The 21,084-nt window shown below is 46.8% G+C and overlaps 1 long non-coding RNA gene across 1 annotated transcript; it reads left to right on the forward strand.

Moving 5' to 3' along the window:
- The first annotated feature begins 2,674 nt into the window (after nt 1–2,674).
- LOC116667813 lies at nt 2,675–20,800 on the forward strand. Its single transcript, XR_004324891.1, has 3 exons — nt 2,675–2,684; nt 3,607–3,612; nt 20,615–20,800. It is a non-coding gene; the product is annotated as an uncharacterized LOC116667813 (long non-coding RNA).
- The last annotated feature ends 284 nt before the right edge of the window (nt 20,801–21,084 follow it).

Below are 21,084 nucleotides of genomic sequence, written 5' to 3' on the forward strand. Positions count from 1 at the left end.
ATTACAAGAAAGGGGGACCAAAGTGAGTGATTTTAAAGGAAGGGGGGACAAGCGAACAAAAGCTGCTGACACGTACTGGATGTGTTTCTACGTGCACTCGCCTGCTCCCCTCAACAGCCTCACCAAGCAGGTGCGACGCCCCTGACGCGGGGTCCGATTCATAACCTGACTGAGGCCACAGAGCCAGCATTTGAATCCAGTTGGTCTGAGGGTTCCAGAATTTTACAGGAACTAAAAGATGCAAAATAAATTGCAGCAAAGCTTCATGGCATTTGAAAGGGAACTTCTTTCCTTATTCTGCACAGATTTCACTGGCTTACCTGCTTGCTGCAGTGTACGACGCCGGCTCCAACTCCCAAGGCCAAGTGCATTTATCAACCCTGTACTGGGTTGAACAGTGTGCTGCCCACATCCACGCCCACCCACACCTGTGAGTGTGATTCTATTTGCAATTAGAGTCTTTGCAGGTAAAGTCGAGTTAATACTGGATTAAGGTGGGCCCCGATCCAATGACTAGTGTCCATGTAAGAAGAGGGACACTTGGACGCAGTCGGAGGCAGAAGATTCCCTGGTGAAGGTGGGGCGGAGGTTGGAGTGATGCTGACACAAGCCAAGGACCGCCAGGGATTGCCAGCGCCCCCCAGAGGCTGCTGGAAGGAAGGCAGGATTCTTTCCCACAGCCTTTTGAGAAAGCCCCGGGGGCTGACACTTGGATTTCTAGCCTTCGTAGCTGTGACAGAATAGCCCTCTGTGATTCTAAGCCCACCACTGTGCGAGCAGCTCTCGGACATGAACACAGACATAACCCACCGGGTCCAGCTTAGGAAGCAGAGGCTGCTTGTGACAGGCTACTAACGGGTCCCCAGGATATGTCCCTGCCCCGATCCCTGGAACTTGTGAAAATTGCTCGATTTGAGAAAAAAAGGTCTTTGCGGATACAATCAAATTAACAATCTTTGGTTGAGTATATCGTCCTGAACTAACAGCGTGGACCCTAAATGCCATCCCAAGAGTCCTCACTGGGGACTCGATGCACACGGAGGAGAGGTGATGTGCACACAGAGGCAGAGATGGGGCGATGCGGGCGGAGGCAAGGAACACGGCCGCCTCCAGGAGCCTTGCCCGCCAGAGCCCTGCCAACACCTCGATTTTGGACTCTGGTCTCCAGAAGCGTCCGAGGGTGAATTTTTGTTGTTTTAAGCCACCAAATGTGTGGTAACTTGTTGTATTAGCCACTGGAAACTCATACACGTCTGCAGATACCTCAGGCAGACAGACACATCAGCACAGAAAACAGAGGCTCACAAGCTGTCGGAAGGGCTTCAGGGGCGGGTGTCAGGGTCTGGGGCCGCCCCTGCGTCACCCACAGGTCTGAGGGGGCTGTTGCCAAAGTTACAGGATCCCTCAGTCCTGGAACTGGTGACAGAAGGTGAAACACAGCATGTGACAGCTGCAGGCCAACTGCCACCACTGCAGGGGTAGAATTAGTAGGGTCTTTCAGGGAGAAGGGTGGACAAGGGAGAAACAGAGAGAGAATGGCCAGCAGACACAAGGAACGGTGTTCAAAATCTTCACAACCAGTCACGTGGGCACCCCGAGTTGAAGAGACACCAGTTGCGGGCAAATGATAGGCACAGTCAATAATAGCTTTGATGGCAACTGCTTTTAATTTCATGGGAAAGATGAGATTTTCCCAGTTCACGATTTTGAGCAAGACCACACCAATTTTAAATCAGCTTATCAGTTGTCACTGGCCAATTCTCCGCTGGTTGACATAGGCGGTAAAGAGTTAGCAGAGTTTGTGTATCGTGAGAAATTCTCCTAAAAGAGGGTACGTGTGGTACGTTTCTCAGATACACCCCACTTTTAATCAGTTCTAAGACGCTGTCTATTTGAACACACGCCAGGACTTTATGCACCACTGAGACAGAAAATTAATGCTGCCAGTTTAACTATGACATGGCATCTATTGTAATACACATTCCCAACGGAGAGACGTTAAGATGTGAAAATGTGTTTGTCCTCGAATCAATGAACTATAGCAACTCAGACGGCCGTGGAATGACCTGCCCCGTGTAGGACACATTTTCACTAGAAATGTGAAACCAAATAAAAATAGAAAGCCGCATTATTACAGTTTAATTTTCTTTTAAGCCCTAGCTCTATGACTATAAATGTAATAGCTCATTGTAGAAAATGCAGCAAATTACAAGGAAGCCATCAAAATCAAGTGTATGGGCACACGGGCACCATGGAAACTCGCGCCAATGAAAGCAAGATCTAGGGGAAACCGTGTAATTCTCATCAAACTGACTTCCTCTCTGCCATCTCAGAGAGAGGTTTTTCAAAAACTATTTAAGGTAAAGATTGTTACCGCATTGACTTCCTGGTGCCCTGTAATGTGGGTCATTCTTCAGGTTATTTTTATTTCAATAAAGAGCTGAGTTTATAACACATTTATATTATACACAAACGAGTGGCATTTGACTGCATTGTCCTTTCTGAAGACACCTGCCACCTTGGCATGGCACTTTTTTTGCTAGAATTATCTCTACACACTATGTGATTTCCCTTATCTCTTCTTGGCCATGCCACAGTTCTTTTTTGAATAATCTATCCTTGAAATAACGTGTGCATAATTTCTAATTCCATGTCTGTTACATAGTAGATGCTCATAAATGCTAGTTGGTATTCAAATTATTAACAACAATGCAAGACTTCAACTTTGTAGCACTTCTGCAAATGAGTGATAGAGAAATAAGTAAGATGGATACACCTTGGCTGGTAGTGCCATCACTTCCTAGCTATGGAAACTTGTGCTCAAGAAACTACAGCCTTGTGAGTTCCAGATTTCTTATCTATAAAGAAGGGATGACAATTTCTTCTAAATCTAAAAGAGTTGTATTAATGGAATGAAATACCTAAAAACGCCCGAAGCGGTACTTAGCACAGCCTGCCCTCAATCATTAGTTTCTGTTCCTTTCCTTCCTCCCTCTATTTGCCCATCCTTTCTCCCCAGCAGAGTGTCTGCTAAGTTTTGTAGCTGGTGGGAGAGTTTGACTCTAAGTTCCATAACGGTTGAGACTTGCTCACTGCTGTGGGGACAGTAAACAGTACGTGGGGAGGACAAAGCCGAATAAACAGAAAAACAAACACATGAATGAGTGAATGACTCACATCCAAGTCGATGCCATAGAAACGGATGGGGGTGGGGCAGCAGAGGGACACACCTGGATACATCAGTTATGCACCGCTGCATAACAAATGGCCCCACCCCCATGGCTTTGAACCACAAGCGTCATCACCGCACAGTTTCTGGGATCAGTATTGTGATGTGCCTTAGCTCCTTACCCGACTCTGTTCCCGTGAGCTTGGCCCAGGCTGTGGTCTCACCTGAAGGGTCTAACGTGGCAGGTGTGTCTGCTGTTGAACTTCTCAGGGGGCTTTGCTCAGCCTCCATCTCCTGCCATGGGAAAATTTGCACAGGACTGTCCACAACTGGCTTTACCTGAGCAAGTGGTCCAGGAGAGAAGAACACACTGGATGGCTTAAAATAACAGAAAATTATTCTCCCACAGGCCTGGAGGCCAGGCGTCCAGCATCCAGAGGTCGGTGAGCCATGCTCCCTCTGAGAGCTCTGGGAAGGCCTCCTTCCTTGCCTCTTCCAGCTTCTGGATGCTCCTGGAAATTCTTGCCATCCCTTGGCTTGTAAATGCCTCACTCCAATTCTGCCTCCATCTGTGCCTAGCCTCCACCCTGGGTCTCTGTGTCTGAAATTCCCTCCTTGTGTAAGGACACTGGTCACTGGGTTCAGCCCACCCTAACTCAGTATGCCCTTACCTTAACTTGGCTACATTGGCAAGGACCCAATCTCCAAGCTTCAAGGCTTAGGTTTTCAGTATCTATTTTGGGGAGACACAGTTTAACCAATGATGGGGTAACAAAGCCAATTTGGTGCATAGAAACCTCCAGGGGCCTTTCTAGAATTACTTGCAGGTGTTGAATTCTGACAGCAACTTCCTTGACAATCAAGGCAACTCTTTCTCTTTGCGAGTCTATCTCCTGTGAGGGAGACCGAGGGAGGAAGTGGAGGTGACAACAGATCATGCAATGGGCTTTGGAAGAAGAAAAGTCTCCCCTCTTTTGGCAGCCACCTAGAGCAGAACGGGCCAGGGTCTCTTCTGTCTCGTTTGGGTCTGCAGGGAGCAACTAGCCAACTTCTGACACAGTCTTGACCCTCGCTCGGTTATAAAGTGATATAGACACTCGTAAATCTCCATAATCAGAGAAAGCAAAGAAAAAATACCATTATATGTCAGAGAAGACACGTAATTCAAAGGAGTTTTCACAGTGTGAAAACTCACAGTAATTTCCTAAAACAGATTTACTCTGAGAAACAGGAGATAATTTAGGAATTTGCTGATTTGTCCTCCTGCCTGAAAACGGAGGAGCATTCATTTAAGGGCAGAAAAATCTTAGATCAAAGAAATTCAGATAAACATTCTAAAAACAGGAATTCTGCATTAAAAATGTTAAATATTAAAAATATTACAAAATTACTTCTTCTAGGGTGATTTTTGAGAATTTAAAAGACTTGAAGAGATTCAAAGGATAAGAAAATGAGAGAAAATGTGGGCATATACAGTCCTGTAAATGCAGTTTAATGTTTACAGGGCTCTCAACTTAATAGAGGAAACCTTTGCCCAGTAAAGAGCAGAGCAGAAAAGCTCTCAAAGTGCCAATTAAAATGAATAAACTGGTAAAATTTCTAAGCTGAGAATTTTTCATTTTAAGGCAAAGAGCAACAAAAAAAGAACCTTCATGATATCCAATTAGGATTAAACGGGCCTTCGACCTCCTTTCTTCACTACCAAGCAGTGTCCATTCTGCACCAGACTGACCTGTCCATTCCAACGCAAGATTTCCAACTGGCTCTTCATGTGCAAATGAATAGGAAAGTAGTATTTCTCGCTGGTGAATAAAGCACACCATCAATGGATCTCTCCTAGAAAAATGCGTATTTTAGCCAACGGAAATAATCCGAGAATGGCGAAGAGTAGTAGAAAAAGCAACAGGAACAAAAGAAGCCGGTTACACAAAGAGCAAACTAAAAATACTTGTTAGAAAATCGTGCAGGTAACTTTTTTGAAAGATAGTATCGTAATTTGATAATAATAATGCCACTTACTAAGGGCTTATGATGGGTTAAAAATTTTAATTGCACAACATTGTATAACAATATGGGCCTAAAATCCAAGATGATCGTAATGAAACAAGAATCCTCAGGGGAGGTAAAAGAAGGAATGGGAGAAAAGGCAGGCCTAATTTCTTTTCACACAGATGGTAAATACAATAGACAGTCTTTCTTTATTTCCTTTCGCCAATTAAGGAATAATGGATACAACTTCACATATATACACATACAACGAGACTTGCACATTCCAAGTCGCTACATACGAAAATGACCTAAGAATAAACAGCTCTGAAGAGATTCAAAATAAGTAAGAGATGTTTCATCGGGCCATGCTCCACACAGACGTCCGCCCGTCTCAGAACTGCCCCACCCGCCCATCCAGAGACAGTCACGCGCGTTGCGCACGACATCAACAGAATAGCAAGGAAACAGTATTCTGTCTCTTTTCCATCAGAGGGATGCAGTTACTGCTAAGATACCTTGTTCTCAGATTTCTCTGCAGCTCATACCTCTGGTCCAGCTCAGAGCTCCCGAAAAGTAAAAGATTAATTTTCATTAAGTCAGATTAATGGCTGGGGAACCTGTCTGAGTGGGAAGAAAATATTGAGCTATTTCAAGCAATTAGATAATCCATTTCTAAAACCCCAACAGTGCAAACTCTAGGAGTCAAGCAAATGGAATCCAGCGTCTGCCAACCAGTGAGCATGTGGTATAAGGAATTTTGAGTAGTGAGCCGTCTATTTCTAGGTAAAACCATACTTAACCTTCTCTAAGTAACCCAGAAGCCTAAACTATGTAGGAGATTTAATAATAGCCATGTCCAAAAACTTTCATGTTAAAGGTTTTTTTTTTATTTAATGCTGCATCTAAGATATTTCATGGTGGGCTATGATGAAGACATTGCCTACAAAAAACAAAACAAAACAGAGAAAACCTCACACAGAAGGAAATCCCAACTGGTATGCTTCTGCTTGAAATACTGTGAGAATGTTTCAGTGGAATGAAATTCCACAGTGCGGAGGTCAAACGCAGTGACATCAGAGCAACAGTACACTGTGCACAATTTCCGGCTCTGGCTGGTTCTCTCAGCCAGCTTCCTCCTCTGTCCTGCCATGGACGTGGACTTTGAATTTAGACACCCCCCCCCCACCCGAGTCTGGAGCCTCATTCTCCACCTCCTAGATTTGTGACATAGCTTTACTTTGAGACGCAATGTCCTTATTTTTAAAGCATGGACAGTGCTGTATCACTTATCACTGTGTGGTAATGTTGGGCACACGGTGGGCGTCCAGCACATTTTGGGTTTTTTTTCCCATGTTATAAGCAAGCGCAAGGGCTCCGGATGATCAATATCATGCTCCCTCGGGTGAGACGCTAACAGTCAAACCATCTTTAAACCTGTCACACGAAACAAGATTAGGCTTTTCCCTGGTGGGTTTTGCTCGTTTTCCGCTGGTGGCTGTTTTGCCGTTTCCCCCTCTTTACCTTCTAGGTCGCTCTTCAGCTGCTTCCCCATTTTTCTCTTTCACTGATGGTGTGTATGCGTACCCGCTGGCCGTCTGGACAGACCTTGTTTGTTCCTGGCTGTGCTCTCTCAGCCCTGCCCAGCCTCCAGGGCCTGGACCGTGGCGTCACCCCCGACCAGTCTCACTCACGCTACTTTTGCTCTACCTGTCACCTCGACAGTCGCGTCTGGACGGGGACAGGCTTGGACGGCTGAGACTGGGAAGGGCCAGAGCCTGTGACCCACCCGCCCGGCAGGTCCGGGAAGATGCTGGAGGCACTCCCAGTCGCAGGCTCTCCTGCAGGGCCAGGCGGGGGGAGACCTGGCTCAAGGGGTTGATAAGACTGAGGAAGAAAACACTGGCAGGCAGAAGGTCCACAAGGCGGATCCCAGCACAGAAAAATCGAGAAGACTGGAGAAGGCCCTGGAAGACTCTCAGCACTAAGCAGTCAAGCAGGACGTTTCCGAGTCTCCTTCGCAGTATCGAGTCTTAGCTCTTGTCCAGGAGGAGGGCGCAGGGAAGGGACTGCCGAGCCCATCACTGAGGCCACCCAGGCACAGTGGCAGCAGAGGGGGCAGGTCCTCGAGGAACAGGAGGACATCCATCCGGGTTCCGGGACTTAAATAGAAGGTCAGGTTCCGAGGTGCGGCAACGTTCACCTGAGGGCTATTTCTGACAGACGGGAAAAGACTGATCAGGTGGGCAAGTCGTCACGTCTTCCAGGCCCTGTCCTCTGACCCTCACTGGCTCACAGGTGTCTCAGTACATGGTTCCAAACATAAACACTTGTTCTCTAACTTTTCTCTTCTTTGATCAGGGAGCAGTCTGCTGTCAGAGCCTTGTCTTGGTCTTCAAATAATGAGCGCCTACCTGACGCCCAGTAAATATTTGTTGTTTTATTATTACTGAATTGTGGCTAAATTCCAACCCAACTCCTATGCATAAACACATTTCTTTCTTTTTTTCCGTAAACTCTTCTTTCTCTCTAATTTATCTGTGAGATCAAACTCCACAGCACAGGATGGTGCCTCCTTCATAACATGCAATGGGAGATGCACAGGGCCCTGTATGGCGGAAATTCTCCTGACCGCGGTCCCCACGTTAGAAGCCATTTTAGTTCATCTTTGGGAAGGCATTAGCCCAGTTTTGTTGACCCACGTAGCCTATTTTTCAAAGGACAAAGTTTCCATTCTGGAGTAAATCAATGTTTGCACGTCGCTGCTTTTGAAATCTATGCACATAAGCGCGAGAATGTGAACCCACTGAGCCCCGCCGAACAGAATGAGAGAAACAAACGGGACTGCACACTCCGCATTCTCGCCTCGACGGGTTTTAAGGACTATTAACAGCATCCCTTACAGCAGCAACTGCTGGAGCATCCCTCTGCTTTCTGGAAGTCCACCTGAGCTGGGAGCAGACGGCCTCGGAGGCAGACAGAAGCCCTCTCCCCAGCCAGGCAGAGTCACTGTCTGCAGAGCAGTGGTTGACAGCAGCTGCAGCTGGAGCGACAGAAGCCCCGGGGCCGGGCTGGTGCAGAGATGACAGCAGGATTTGGACGCAAACCCTAAGGCGTCCCCGCTCATGACAGCGCCCGGCCGAAAGCAAGGTCAGCCCCGCTTGCTGAACCAAGGTCCAAAGTTAAAACTGTAAGAAATACAAGATTTGCCCCATGAAGCGCTTTTAAGATGCAGCCACCTCAATGCAATATACTTAGAAATACAGTCCTTAATGCCTTCGATCATCATGGATTCTAAAATATTAAGAGAGGATTACACACAGGGACAGGCTGCTAACTAGATAGCTTTGCAGACAGAGCAAGAGATGAAGACAAGTGCCGTGGGACTCCCTCTCCAGGTCAAGCACGGAAACACTTCTCGGCCGTAACCGTCCCCCCTGCTAGCACAGGGCTAAAGCTGATGTCTCCCTCAGCTGCTGTCCCCGGTCTCCTGGGGGACGTTGTGCAAGGGATTCTTTGGCCCCCAGTTCACACTGTCCCCCCGATGCTGTGAACTGCCTGCCTGCCGGAGATCTCGGGGGCTTGAGTTGTCAGCTAGCCTGATGGAAGAGGCAGATGACGGGGACCAGGGGGGACCAGGGCCACCGGCACAGGGTGGTGCTGGTGACAAGACACACCATCCTTGGCTTTAGTTCCCCTTTTCGTGTGGATACTTTTCAGTTTCCTTGATGGGCCTCCATCTACCTTCATCTTTTCAAAGGCTGAGTCCTGCTTGAAAAAGTGAATTAACATCTTCACCCTCCCCGTGACAGCCAGCGACATGTCTCTAAGGCCCAATTCTGTTCCTCTTCCCCACGCATTGCACAAAGAAGCTCCGTAGGGATGGAGAGGTTGAGAGGAGGACAAACAGAAAAGGAGGAAGGACTTCAGGCTGAGAGCCCCTGACACCCAGAGGCACAGGATTTAGGATTAAGGGACAAGACTGCCACTGGGTGACAGTTTCCTGGGAATAGTAAGTGACTTAAGAAATTGATGCAATATTGATATTTCGGGGACAGAAGCGAAGGAGCTAACTGATTCTGTCTGAGTCTAATCAGTTTAGCCTCCTGGGTTCATCTCTACAACCCAGGTGTCCATCCAGCTTGCGTTGTGTTTCCCTCTCCCGCTGGAATGGTCGGCGCAGCTGTCCTTCACTCTCCCCGTGTTTACACCACTGCACCTCTGCACCTCTGACCATGCTTTTCCCAAGACTTAACAAATTCTCTTCCCTGCTTATGGAAATGACACTCATAACTGTTCCACCCTGGAGCAAACACTGTTCTCTTTTAAGTTTGCCAAGTTTATTATCTATAGCCAATATTATTTTCTTGGCATTTAATTGTGTTTTCATTCATCACACCCCTTGAGTTGTTATTCAACTTTTTAACATTCTGTAAGCTGACTGCAGAAATTATATGTTCTATTTTCCTTTGTTTTCCCCCAAAGGCTGTGCCACAGCACACAGAGCATACAGAATACAGATAGTTGGATGACTATCCACAGTTTCACCTCTGCAGATTCTATCTCCAAGCTGGAGGGTGTGGGAGCATTCAGACTATTTATTTTTGGAAATCAATAAGATTGCAGAAAACATAAAACTGAAAGGCATACTCTTGAGTACGCTCAGAAATTTGAAATGTTCAGTTTCTTTGGAAATTCTGAGCACAGTGTTTTTCTCTTGTATGTTTATGTTGGGTGACCACATGTTACCAAAATGTGTGTGGGACAGGACTGCTCTTCAGGGAGAAGATTCTTCTCCTCTATAACAACTGTCTTACAAAAAGAAATAAAAATTTAAAAAATCCTCGCCCCAAAGGGAAGCGGCTGCTAACTTAGACCCCCGTCTCAACCACACAGCAACTGTGGGTTATTTTTGGTGGTTTTCACATCTGCCTCGTGCTGTTTTTCTCTCGCTGTCCTTTTTCCTCCCCACAGACTGTCTCCATTTGAGAATGTACTGGAGCTGACACTCCTTTTATCAAAATCCCTATAAATAAGCTGTTTATTTAGCTTCTGCTAATAACACTTCGAGCTGTTTCAGGTTTCTTCTGCTTCCTTTTAGTTTTTTTATCAAACAAATTGCACCTAGGGTTTGAATTATTTTTGTTTTTGGAAAAAAGGTGAAAAAATGTATCAGTCCTCAAAAAGAGGAAGGATGACACATTTACAGCACCATGAGGCCACCACCCAGAGGCATTTCGAGGTAGCAGGTTTCACCTGGGCGATTTAGCCCCTGCTCGCTCCCAGGGAGACAAAGATCATGGTGTCCTTCTTGCACTGGCTGTTTCTCCCATAACTTAAAACAATCAATGTGCCACAATGGCGTGTTTCAGGGTCTCCTGACCTGAGCCCCATCACTGGTACTGAGAGAAACGCCTGTGTCCTACAGCCGTAGTGAATGTGCTTAGCAGCACCGGGAGCCCTTCAGCAGAGCTGCTCAGACCCCGCGACAGACGGTCGTACCATCTGTGAATGAACACAGTGTTACTTCTGCTCTTCTAGTCTGGATGTGTTTTATCCTCGCCTTGTTCCTGAGCTTACGGGGAAAACATTCAGTGTCTCACCTTTAACTACAATGTTAGCCATGGGATATTCACACATGAAATTTATCACACTGGGGAAGTTTCCTTCCATTTCTAATTTCCTGTCAAATTCTTTTTCTCTTCCCTACAATTGTTGATATAATGACATGGTTTTTCTTCTTTAGTTTGTTGATATGGTCTATTACATTGATTGATTCTGAATGTGAAGTCAACCTTGCACTGGTCAGATGAAGCCCACTTTGTCACAGTGAAACATGCTTTCTGTGTGTTAATTGGGTTCAACTTGCTAACCTTTAGTTTAGAATTTTTGTCAGTAAATTCATAAGAGATACTGGTCTATAGCCTTATTTTTTTGGGCCATCGTTGTCTGGCATTGGCAAGAAGGCAACACTGGCCTCATAAATCAATGGAGACGTGTCCCTTTGTCCTCTGTTTTCTCACATATTGGTAGATATTTGGCAGAACTGGCATCATTCCTTCCTTACGTGTTTGGTAGGTTCACCAGTGAAGCCATCTGGCTCTAGGATCATTGGCTGAAACGGTTGTTTGGAAGACTTTTCAACTACAAATTTAACTTTTTTTTTTTGTACCCATTTCTTCTGAGTTAGCTTTGGTAGTTTTTGTCTTTCAAGAAATCTGTCCATTTCATTTAAGTTGTCAGGTTAATTGTCATACAGTTGTGCATGACATCCCTTTGCTTTTCTTTCGACGTCCGTCGGCACTTATCTCCTTCCTGGTAGCAGTTATTTATGTCTTCTCTCTTGTTTGCTTATGATTTCAGTCACAGTAAAGATTCGTGTTATTGATTTTTCTCAAAGATCTAGCATTTGGCTTGATTTACTTTCTCTGTTTCTTTTGCTGAGTCTTTTACTGATTCATCCTTAATCTTTATTCTTTTCTCCCCTCTGCTTTCTTTGTGTTACAGGGGCTCTTCTTGGGGGGCAGGCTATGCTCGGTAACGTGAGATCTTTCTCCTTGGCATCCTACAGACATTAATTCACTGTGTTTTTATTTTTATTCAGTTCAAAATATATTCTAACTCTCGTGATTTCTCTTTGACTCATGAGCTATTTAGAAGTAAAATATCTGGCTATTTTCACACATCTTTCTGTCATGGGTTCCTAATTTAATCCCCTTGTGTTTGGAGAATATACTTTATATGACTTGAAATCTTTAAATTTATTGGTATTTGTTTCTTCTTCCAGAGTATGGTCTTTGTTGGCATATGTTTCACATGTACTTGTACAGAATATTTATTCTGCTCTTGTCTTGTATATTTTACTGGTTTTCCATCTACTTGTTTTTTATCAGTTGTTGAAGGAGGGTTGATGAAATACCCAAATATAATTACGGATTTGTCTTTTTCTCCTTTCAGTTTTATCAGTTTTGCTTCATGTCCTTTTGAGGTACTATTATTAGGCCAAAATGTTTATAGTTATTATTATCCTTTAAGATTCTGACCTTTTATAATTATGTAATAAACTCCTTTATCCCTGGTATCTTTTCCTGAAATCAGCTTCATCTGATATTAATGCTCCAGCTTTTTTGGATCCATGTCAACCTGATAGAACCTCTTCTATCCTTTACTGTCAATGTGTTTGTGTGTGTATATTTAACGTGTGTTTCTTACAGTCAGTATGTAGTCAGGTCTTGCTTTTGAAATCCAATCTAACCTCTCTAACCATTTAATCTAGTGTGCTTATTGGTATGGTTAGGTTCAAGTCTGTAATTTTGCTATTTATTTTGTTTCTTCCATCATTTCTTCAGCCATTTTCTTTTTTTCTCCTTCCTTTTATTATTATTTTAATAATCTTTTTATCTCTTTTGTTGATTTACTAGCCATTAATATTTGTTTTATTGTTTTAGTGTTAGTGTTTATCGTATGTATTTTGACTTATTATGGTCTACCTTTATATGCTATTATAGCACTACACATATTGTAACCGAACAGGACCCTATTGTCATCAGTGACCATACGGTATCTGTAACTGCTTAACTGTATGATAGTTTAAAGGATTTTTCTTGTGCTTCTGCTGACCAGGACTGGGCTGGGGAGGGGGTGGGGAGGTTCAGTGATCTGCCTCCTTCTGCTCCCAACACCTCAGAAATGGCGGTTGGGTGTTTTGGGCATCATACTGTAAGTAACTCACCTCAACTGTGCATGTCTGCAGTTATTTTTAGCTCCTTCTGGTTTCCTTGTATCCTGTTGCTTAAGGTGCAGGTCCCAGCCTGTGCAAACACTGCAACAAGAGGGCCCAGGTCTAAGCCTGCCTAAAAGGCTAGAAGCATTTATCAACCTGACTTTAAACTGCACAAGTTTTTCTCTAGAGCATTTCTCCACTGCCCCCCTTCCTAAGCACCTTGTTTTAGGCACAAAAATATTAGAAGAATCCCAAAGCTGGAGGAAAACATCATGCCCAGCAGAGGGAGGGAAGGGGACCATTGCATCTGCAAAACCAAGAACAACTTTGCAACAATTGTTACTCTTTATGTGATCTCTATGGAAACTAGCTCACCCTTTGAACTCTTGAACATTTACTAAAAAACCTCCTGCATTTTCCAGGCGTCAGAACACGAGATGGATTCGCGTCTCACTGCCTTCTCCCAGTGCCTTTGGGAATCCCAAAGTTTTGGAGGCGTTACCCTGCTGTAACCTCCTGTACCTGGCAAAGAAATAAAAATAAGTTTCTACTTCATCCAAAACTCTGTCTTTGAGTCTTAATTTGATAAGCGAGGTACAGAGGCTGAGTTTTGGCAACAACATGATATAAAAACCTTAAAACCTTTAAGATATAAAACCTTAAAACACCTTTTGCTTCCTTCTTCTAAGCTTTTATGCTCCAGGGGCAGATAAGAAGTGAATTCTAGTTCTTAGGAACCTAGTATGTATTTGTTGGTTTGTTTTTTGTTTGTTTATTGAGGAGGCAGGGATGAACGTCTCTTCTCTCCCTACAAAATCTGCCATGAGAGCACCAGGGACAGGTAGGAATTTCCTCTTCTATGTGCCCATCTCCCCCTCTTTAACTTTATATGCCCTCCTCTCTGAGACCCTAGTGCCTTGCTCTCTCTGTATTTATAAAATTCTCCTGTATGTGGGGATGGCAATGGGACACAGGGTTTAATCACATCAATCATGAGAATTTGAGTTGAAAGGTTTCTTTTCCATTGCTCTTTAAAACATAACACCTGTGTCTATTTTGTAATAAAAGGCTGTCTCTTGTTAAAAGAATTTCTGGTATGAAGAAATGGATGACAGAAAGGTTCAGGAGAGAATTTTGGTCAGATCTTTAGGGACGTTCTCAGCCAGTCACTGAGGGCAGCTCGGCAGGGCTGCCGTGGCCTCCGTCCACACCCCTCCTCTCCCTGCAGAAGGGATGGGAAGTGATCTGAGGAAACACCGGATTCTAAAATAGAAAACCCCATGTGTTTGCTCCTGCAATTACAGTTCTAGAAATCTGTTACAAGGCAGTAGTTCAAAACTGAGGCAAGTATTCATATTGATGGATGCTTATTTAAAAACAAACCATATATTAAAAAACAAAATCAGGGAAACTACTTAAGGACTCCAAAGTAGGCTGTTAGTCAAATTCATGCTGACAAATCCATTCGGTGAATACTATGGAGTGTCGTGAAACCTTTAACATTGTTGTTGTAGAAAGACACATGAAAGCACAGAAAAATGACTCTTGAGAAAGAGTTGAATTGAGAAAAACGATCAAAACCTCTACGCTGACACTAATATTTAAAAGTAAGTGCTGAAGTATTGTAAGAAAATACACCCAATCTTTGGGTGGTTGGTTATAGGTTAATTTCATACTCAGTTTTTACATTGTATACATTAAGATTCTACTTTATATAATGAGCATATGTTACATTTAGAGTCAGTAAAAAAAAGAAAAAAATTAAAAGTAAGAGAAAATGATGAGTCAAGCTGGCATTAAAGCCCGGAGCTGGTGCTTCCCTGATGAGTTTTCACTGTGATGTTTATCTTCTTGTTTCCGCCTCCCCTGCTGAGGGAGGGGCTGTGCTACCCACGTCTATGGTTGCCCGTCTTTTAAGAAGACAGACTGGACTCCCCAGGACGTATGACCTTTCCCAGATGCATACCCGCCTTCTACTGCTTTCTGAAAACTGTCTCAAAGCAACAGAAATAACCTCTCACCGCTGATGAAGTATAGGGATCTGTACTTAAAAGAATGCCTGGCGGGGCACTTCACCTAGGGGACCCAATTAGGAGCAGAGAAAGGCAGCTTTTCTGCAAGGACGTCCAAAGGGGCTGTCACCTGCAGGCTGTGCGATGCAGTGGCCAGGCGGGAGGGGAGGCCTACACCACCGGTCACCATCGCTTCATTTGACTCTGCCTAAAGCCGCAGGTTCATGCATAATCCTCTTTGATGAAACAGCAAAACAGTCTCCAATCAGACTTTGGGTGTTCTCCATTTTAGATTTAGAGTCTATTCAAAACATACCATGTTCTGTCATACTCTTCTAAGCTGCAATGCAAATTCAGCCTCTGTCCTCATTAGGGGGTTTCTGGGGGTATCTCAGCAGGGGGTGCAGCGCCAGCCAAAGAACAAACCCCACTGTGATGGCACCAGGGTCCCCAGCGCCCTGCAGGTGTCCCGCGCCTTAGCAGTGGGACAGAGCCATCCTCCTGATGACACAGCCCACTCAGGGGCTCACGTTGCCGCTGCTGCCCACTCCGAGCAAGTTAAAGCACCTTTGTGTTCCACCAGACACAGCAGCCTTGGCCTGTCCTCGGCCACCCCCATTACCCGTCTTCGGTCCTGCCCACTTCCCTCTGGCATCTCTTCTCCCCAGAAAGGCCTCGGCACCAGACCTTTGTATGCGGTGGGGCGGAGGATGGAGGGGAGGCAGGCATCTGGGATGAAGCTCTTACCAGGGGCATGGCAGGGACCCCGCACAACGGTTCTCTCTTCCTTCAGGCAGTGTCTCGGGACCTCGCTCGCTCCTGCCTGCATCTCCCACGTGCTCACTGGTCCTGGGAGCTTCTCACAGACACACGCCAGATCCAGCCTGTAAAGCACAGTCACCTCCCAGGAAATGAGACACGTAAAAGCACTTATCCCTCCCTCTCTGCAGTTTAAATCCTTCACCGTCAGCTTCCTGCCCAGCCGTGCCCACATCTTCTCACATTTTATGTCTAAAGCCACTCCTTCATCTGTGGCTCATGCCTTTTAGGATCACGTAGCAGGATTGCCTGGAAGAGCAGATGATGTAATAGACATGGTGCTGCTTTGAACAGTGACAGACAGCCCGTCCAGAAACGCGGCGTTTGTACTGTTACTTCATAGTGTCCATAGTCGATGCATTTTCCGGGCATCAGAACACGAGATGGATTCGCGTCTCACTGCCTTCTCCCAGTGCCTTTGGGAATCCCAGCTCATCAAGAAAGCTGGGAAGACAGGGAGAGGCGGGAGGGGTGTGTTACAGACACAGCTGCCATCCCGCCCTCCTCACAGTCCACCTCGAGCTCCAGACTGAGATGCCTGGGTGTGCGCCTCCGCTCCGCTGACTGCTTGTGTACTTAGCTTGCTCTACCAGTTCAGCTAACCTTGTTGTGCCTCTGTTGGTGGAAAAATGGCAGTAGTGACGGTGAGTACTCTGTAGGGTTGAAGTAGAGATGAAAAGAGAGAGCGCCTTCCCGAGTGCCGCGCACACACGCACCTGCTGATTTCCAAGTCCGATGCAAGAATCGCTCCAACACCACGCACTCTCACCAGCACAGGAAAGCACGGAGCTCCTCCTCACCTAACCCGCGGTGACGGGGCTGCACAGCTCGAAGTCTGCAGCGGGGAGCAGTGTCTCAGATGCTTCAGGGAACATACTGTTAGGAACACGTTTGGAGTTTGTCCCTTAGGCTGCGTTCTCGGAAGTAGACTTATGCAGGTGAGAGTCAGCACCATTTCCAAAACTGCTTTCCAAAAAGTCTGCTCTGATGAATCCTCCCACCAGAGACCCTCATCTCTCTGCACCCCTGCTGTATCCTGCATTTTCCCATGCTCTGAAGCTGAGAGTATTTTGCACAGACATGTGAAAACATCATATAAAATCCAGGTAGGAAGTCCATTAAGAACTCTTGGAGACTCTGCAGGGTGAAAGACATTAGGCTGAGCCAGGGGACACAGGTCAAGGTCAAGAGGGAGGAGGTGTGGACGGCCACTGCCCACCCCAGGCCCCCACACAGGGCAGACCCAACAGCTGGCCTGGCCCATCTCCTCCCCCAAAGCGGGAGCATCTGGAATCCATCAGGCTTTCTGACCCTAACTGTTTTCTCTTCTTCAATCTTAACTTTATACTTGGGCCAATTCCTTCAAAGAGAGCTGAATGTTTCTGCTTCGGAGTCAGACGAAACTCCTTGTTTCCTGTGTTTAGATCAATAAAACGGGCAAAACTAATTTAAAGAACTATTGACCCTCTTGGTTGTCTGCACACTTTATTTTCATCTTGCTGTATGTTTGTAGCCATGGGGGCATTTTTTTTTTTAAGGGGAGAGGTAAAAATTCTATTTCTGATCTCGCTGGAGCATCTCTGTGGCAGCGCTTCATCCATTTGGCTGCCGGGAATGCGCCCATGGTTCTCACTGCGCGAGAGGAATGGAGATTGATGCTCCTCGTCTGTTCTGTGCACTCCGACTCCAGCTCGTGGCCTCGGCAAGCCGCGACTGTTAGACGCTTTAGAAATGGTCAGCTGGAGGCAACAGATGATTTCTGAATTCAATCCAAAGCTGAGGCCGTCAGAGGTGTTTTGGGCTTCTTCCAAGCCGACGCAAGCTTCCCCAGACTGCGCTGAGCCGACAGAATGATTTCTCTCCAAACCCAGTGGGCCAGAGTCCTTGAGCTCCCAGAGGCTTACGCCTCGGGGAGCCCGAGCAGCCAGTCATAAGCCACTCTGTGTCTGATCTATAAGTTACCAGCCCCAGGCTCGAAGGCCTGTGAGTCAAGTGTAACCATCGCGTACCTGGAGGCCCTGGAATGAAGCACTCAGTTCATCATCGGAAGATGCCATCTGCCCCTTCTGGTCTTGTGTCAGTGGTTGGATAGTCAGGCTTTTTGTTCAGAATAGGGCTCTTGCGGAGAAATGGGCACTCAGTCATTTCATTCACTCTCTCATCTGACACTTATGGGTACCACGAATGCACAGTTTCCACGAATAGCCTTGTGTCCACACCACGAGGCTCGTGGACTGGGGTTTCTGCCTAAGTATGCACAGGTTGGTGCTTTCAGGGCCTGATGGATGACGGGGCAGGAAGGGGGTGGGTGGGAGAGGACTGGGTCTGCCCTGCTGGGGGTGACCCCGGAGAGAGGGGACGCTGCTCGTCTGATAGAGAGGTGGTGAGCTGTGCATGTTCCTCATACGTCAACGAGCCGCAGGTGCCTTATTCAGGCTTTCACTGAGCCAGTCAATTCTGAGTGAAATGCACTGATTTTCATTATGCAGAACATAGTGAGCCTTTGAAGACTTATCGAGTCCAGTTCAGTTCGATGAATCAGCACCGAGCACCTGCTCTAGGCAGACCAGCCGTTCAGCTTGCAGGCAGGAAGACAGAGATGATGAGAGAGCAGATCATTCTCAGGGATCCCCCCGCCTCTGCAGAGGGATGAGCCGTGAACACGAATAACCAGCACCGGAGGAAGAGGGACAAATGCTCACAAAAGGGTGTGAGGATTTGCAGAGACGTGAGATCAGGTGAGATCAGCGGGGCTTTCTGAAGGAGCTGTGATTTCGGCGCGGGGGGGGCGGGGGGGGGCTTGGAGGGGCGGGCAGGGGGCTGGCTGAGCGTTGGGGCAGGTGGGGAAGGCAGCATGGGCAGAGGGCCCGGGGGGGCGGGGTGTGTCTGTGGTACGTGTGGAAATGGGTGGGGGACGTTGGTGATGGATTCCACAGAGAGACCCCGTGAAACACAGAGGTGCTGAGGACAATGAGGCCTTTGTGGGTCTGGTCTGGCACAGTGGCCTCAGACCCGGCACGGCATCTCACTTCCGTGTTGTAACAGGCACACACGTGTTCCAGCAGCTTTCATCCCTGCTCTCCTCCACCCTCGTGGCCTCAGCAGCAGCCAGGCATGACTAAGTGCATCACAAAATTAGCATCATGTGATCAGCACCACAGTTTGTACCAAGTGTTTAATTCTTTTTCCCCCTCTGGGAACTATACAGACCGAGGACCCTTAATCCTTTATGTAAATTGGCTGCAAAATATTATTTCAACTGAGGATTTGTTTTTTTAAGAAGGAGAAGGGAAATGGGGAAACATGGTAAATATTTTAATGGAAAGCTTTTTCAGCAAATGGCTTGAAGTGTTAGCAATAGATTTCAGATAAAGTCCTGGTTGACATTAGAAGATCGTGGTACATGTAGAAACTTTGAATTGTGTCGGCCAGAGTTTTGCCTTCCATTTATAACAACTTTTTATAGCTGATATGCACTGTTTATTCAGATTCGTGCTCTGCTGCAATGTTGGCTACTTTAAAATCATATCTTGTTTACATTTTCATTATTTTTATAACCTACATTTTAAAGCTATAAGGTATATTTTGATTTTATGGGGCTTTAAAAGGCTGCACATATACATGGCGGCTGTAAATTATTCAGACTGATGTTTTGGAGCAGTTTGTGAAAAGTATGGCTGTGGTTTACACTTAATCACAAAAATATCATCACCATTAAAAATATTTCTGGGAAGCCCATTGTATATAGCCTGTACTCAGTGCTGGGCACCAAAGAGGCTGAAGAAATGGCCACCACCCTTAAGGATGCCACAGGCCATTTGACGACACAGGACAGAAAATAGAACACTCCCCAAAGATAGCATCATGTCACTGACAAGACCAGGACAGGTGGAGGTGGAGGGCAAGGCTAGACCTGAAGGGAAAGGCTCTTTGGAGGATGACCCAGTGTTTGACGAAGCAGGTTGGGAGCTGAGATGCCCCTCGGTCTTTCGTTTTTGTCCTCTTTCCCTTGTATTCTTCCAATTGTATTGGTTTTTTTTTATTTCAAAAAAAATTAGAATATTGAATATATTCACATTTCAAAATTTAAAAGATAGGGAAGCATTCACAACATTACCATTCATAAAGTGAGACTGTTAGGTATAAACCTAACAAAGCAGGTGCAAAAGCCGTATCTGATGAGCAAAATCAGAGAAGAACCAGGGAGCTCCCGAGGCGGCGGAGTCAGAAGGCCCCGGGCTCCCCTCCCCCCCGTGCGCACACTGAATTCCAGCTGTTCGCAGAGAAACCATTGACGAGGAAGACTGGGACCTGCCAGGAAAGCTCTTCTGCAACCAAAGAGATAAAAAGAAGCCACACTGACACGGGTCGGAGGGGTGGAGTCACGGTGCGGTCAAGACCCACAGCCCTGGGGGGGTGACCCACAAACGGGAGAAAACCTACAATTACTGAGGTTCTCCCCAAAGAGGGAGGGCCCTGAGCCCCACCTCGAGCTCCCCAGCCCAGGCGTCCTGCTCCAGCGGGACAAGCCCCCAGAACTTTGGCTCGGAAGCCCAGCAGGGCTTACTTTCTGGAGTCCCGGAGGGCTGTGGGAACTGGAAACTCCAACCTGAAAGGGTGCACACAAAGTCTTGCACGCTCAAGGCCCCAGCGCGGAAGCAGCCATTTGAAAGGAGTCCGCTTCTTGTCTCCCATGGGACCTGCCGCAGCTCCTGGCCCCCTGCCGTCTCACCTGCACACAGTCCTCGCTCAGCCTGTGCGCATCTGACACCTGCACGGCCCCCTCTCTCACCGGGGAGACCTTCCTCTCCCGGCTCTGCAGAAGCCAGTTCTGGGACAAGAATCAGAGGGCAAGGAGTTTTACTTGGGGTAGGGGGCGTGGTCCCGGGAAGCCCCGGCAGGGAGGTGGGAAGGGAGGAAAGGAGAGGGAGGGTGCGCTGTCAGGGCAAAGAGGGTGTGCTGGAGCCTCAGACACAGCTCAAAGTCTCCATTATTCATCGCCTCCCGGCCGGTCCCTGCTGGCAGGCTGCTTGGGGGCAGGACCTCTCCCAGCCTGATGGCTGGCTCACCGGGCCCAAAGACCTCCCTGAACGTCCTGCAGGAACTCCAGAGGGAGCACTGCCTTGGGAGGACACAGGGAGGTGCCTGGGACATGGGATGGGGGGCAAGCGTGGGCACCACGTGCCCCCCACGCCTCCATTTACCCCTTACCCCACCGTCCTTAGCTTTTATCTGCAATAGGTGCATGTTTATAGAAGATTTCACACTCCATCAGCGCGTGGGCTTATTCTGTTTAATTCCCCGTGGCGCACAGTAGGTGCCCTTGTGTAAACATCTGTGACGTGGAGCAGGGGACAGATATGTGTTAAATTTAA

The sequence above is a fragment of the Camelus ferus genome, chromosome 12, assembly GCF_009834535.1.
Source record: "Camelus ferus isolate YT-003-E chromosome 12, BCGSAC_Cfer_1.0, whole genome shotgun sequence".
NCBI classification, from domain to species: Eukaryota; Metazoa; Chordata; class Mammalia; order Artiodactyla; family Camelidae; genus Camelus; species Camelus ferus.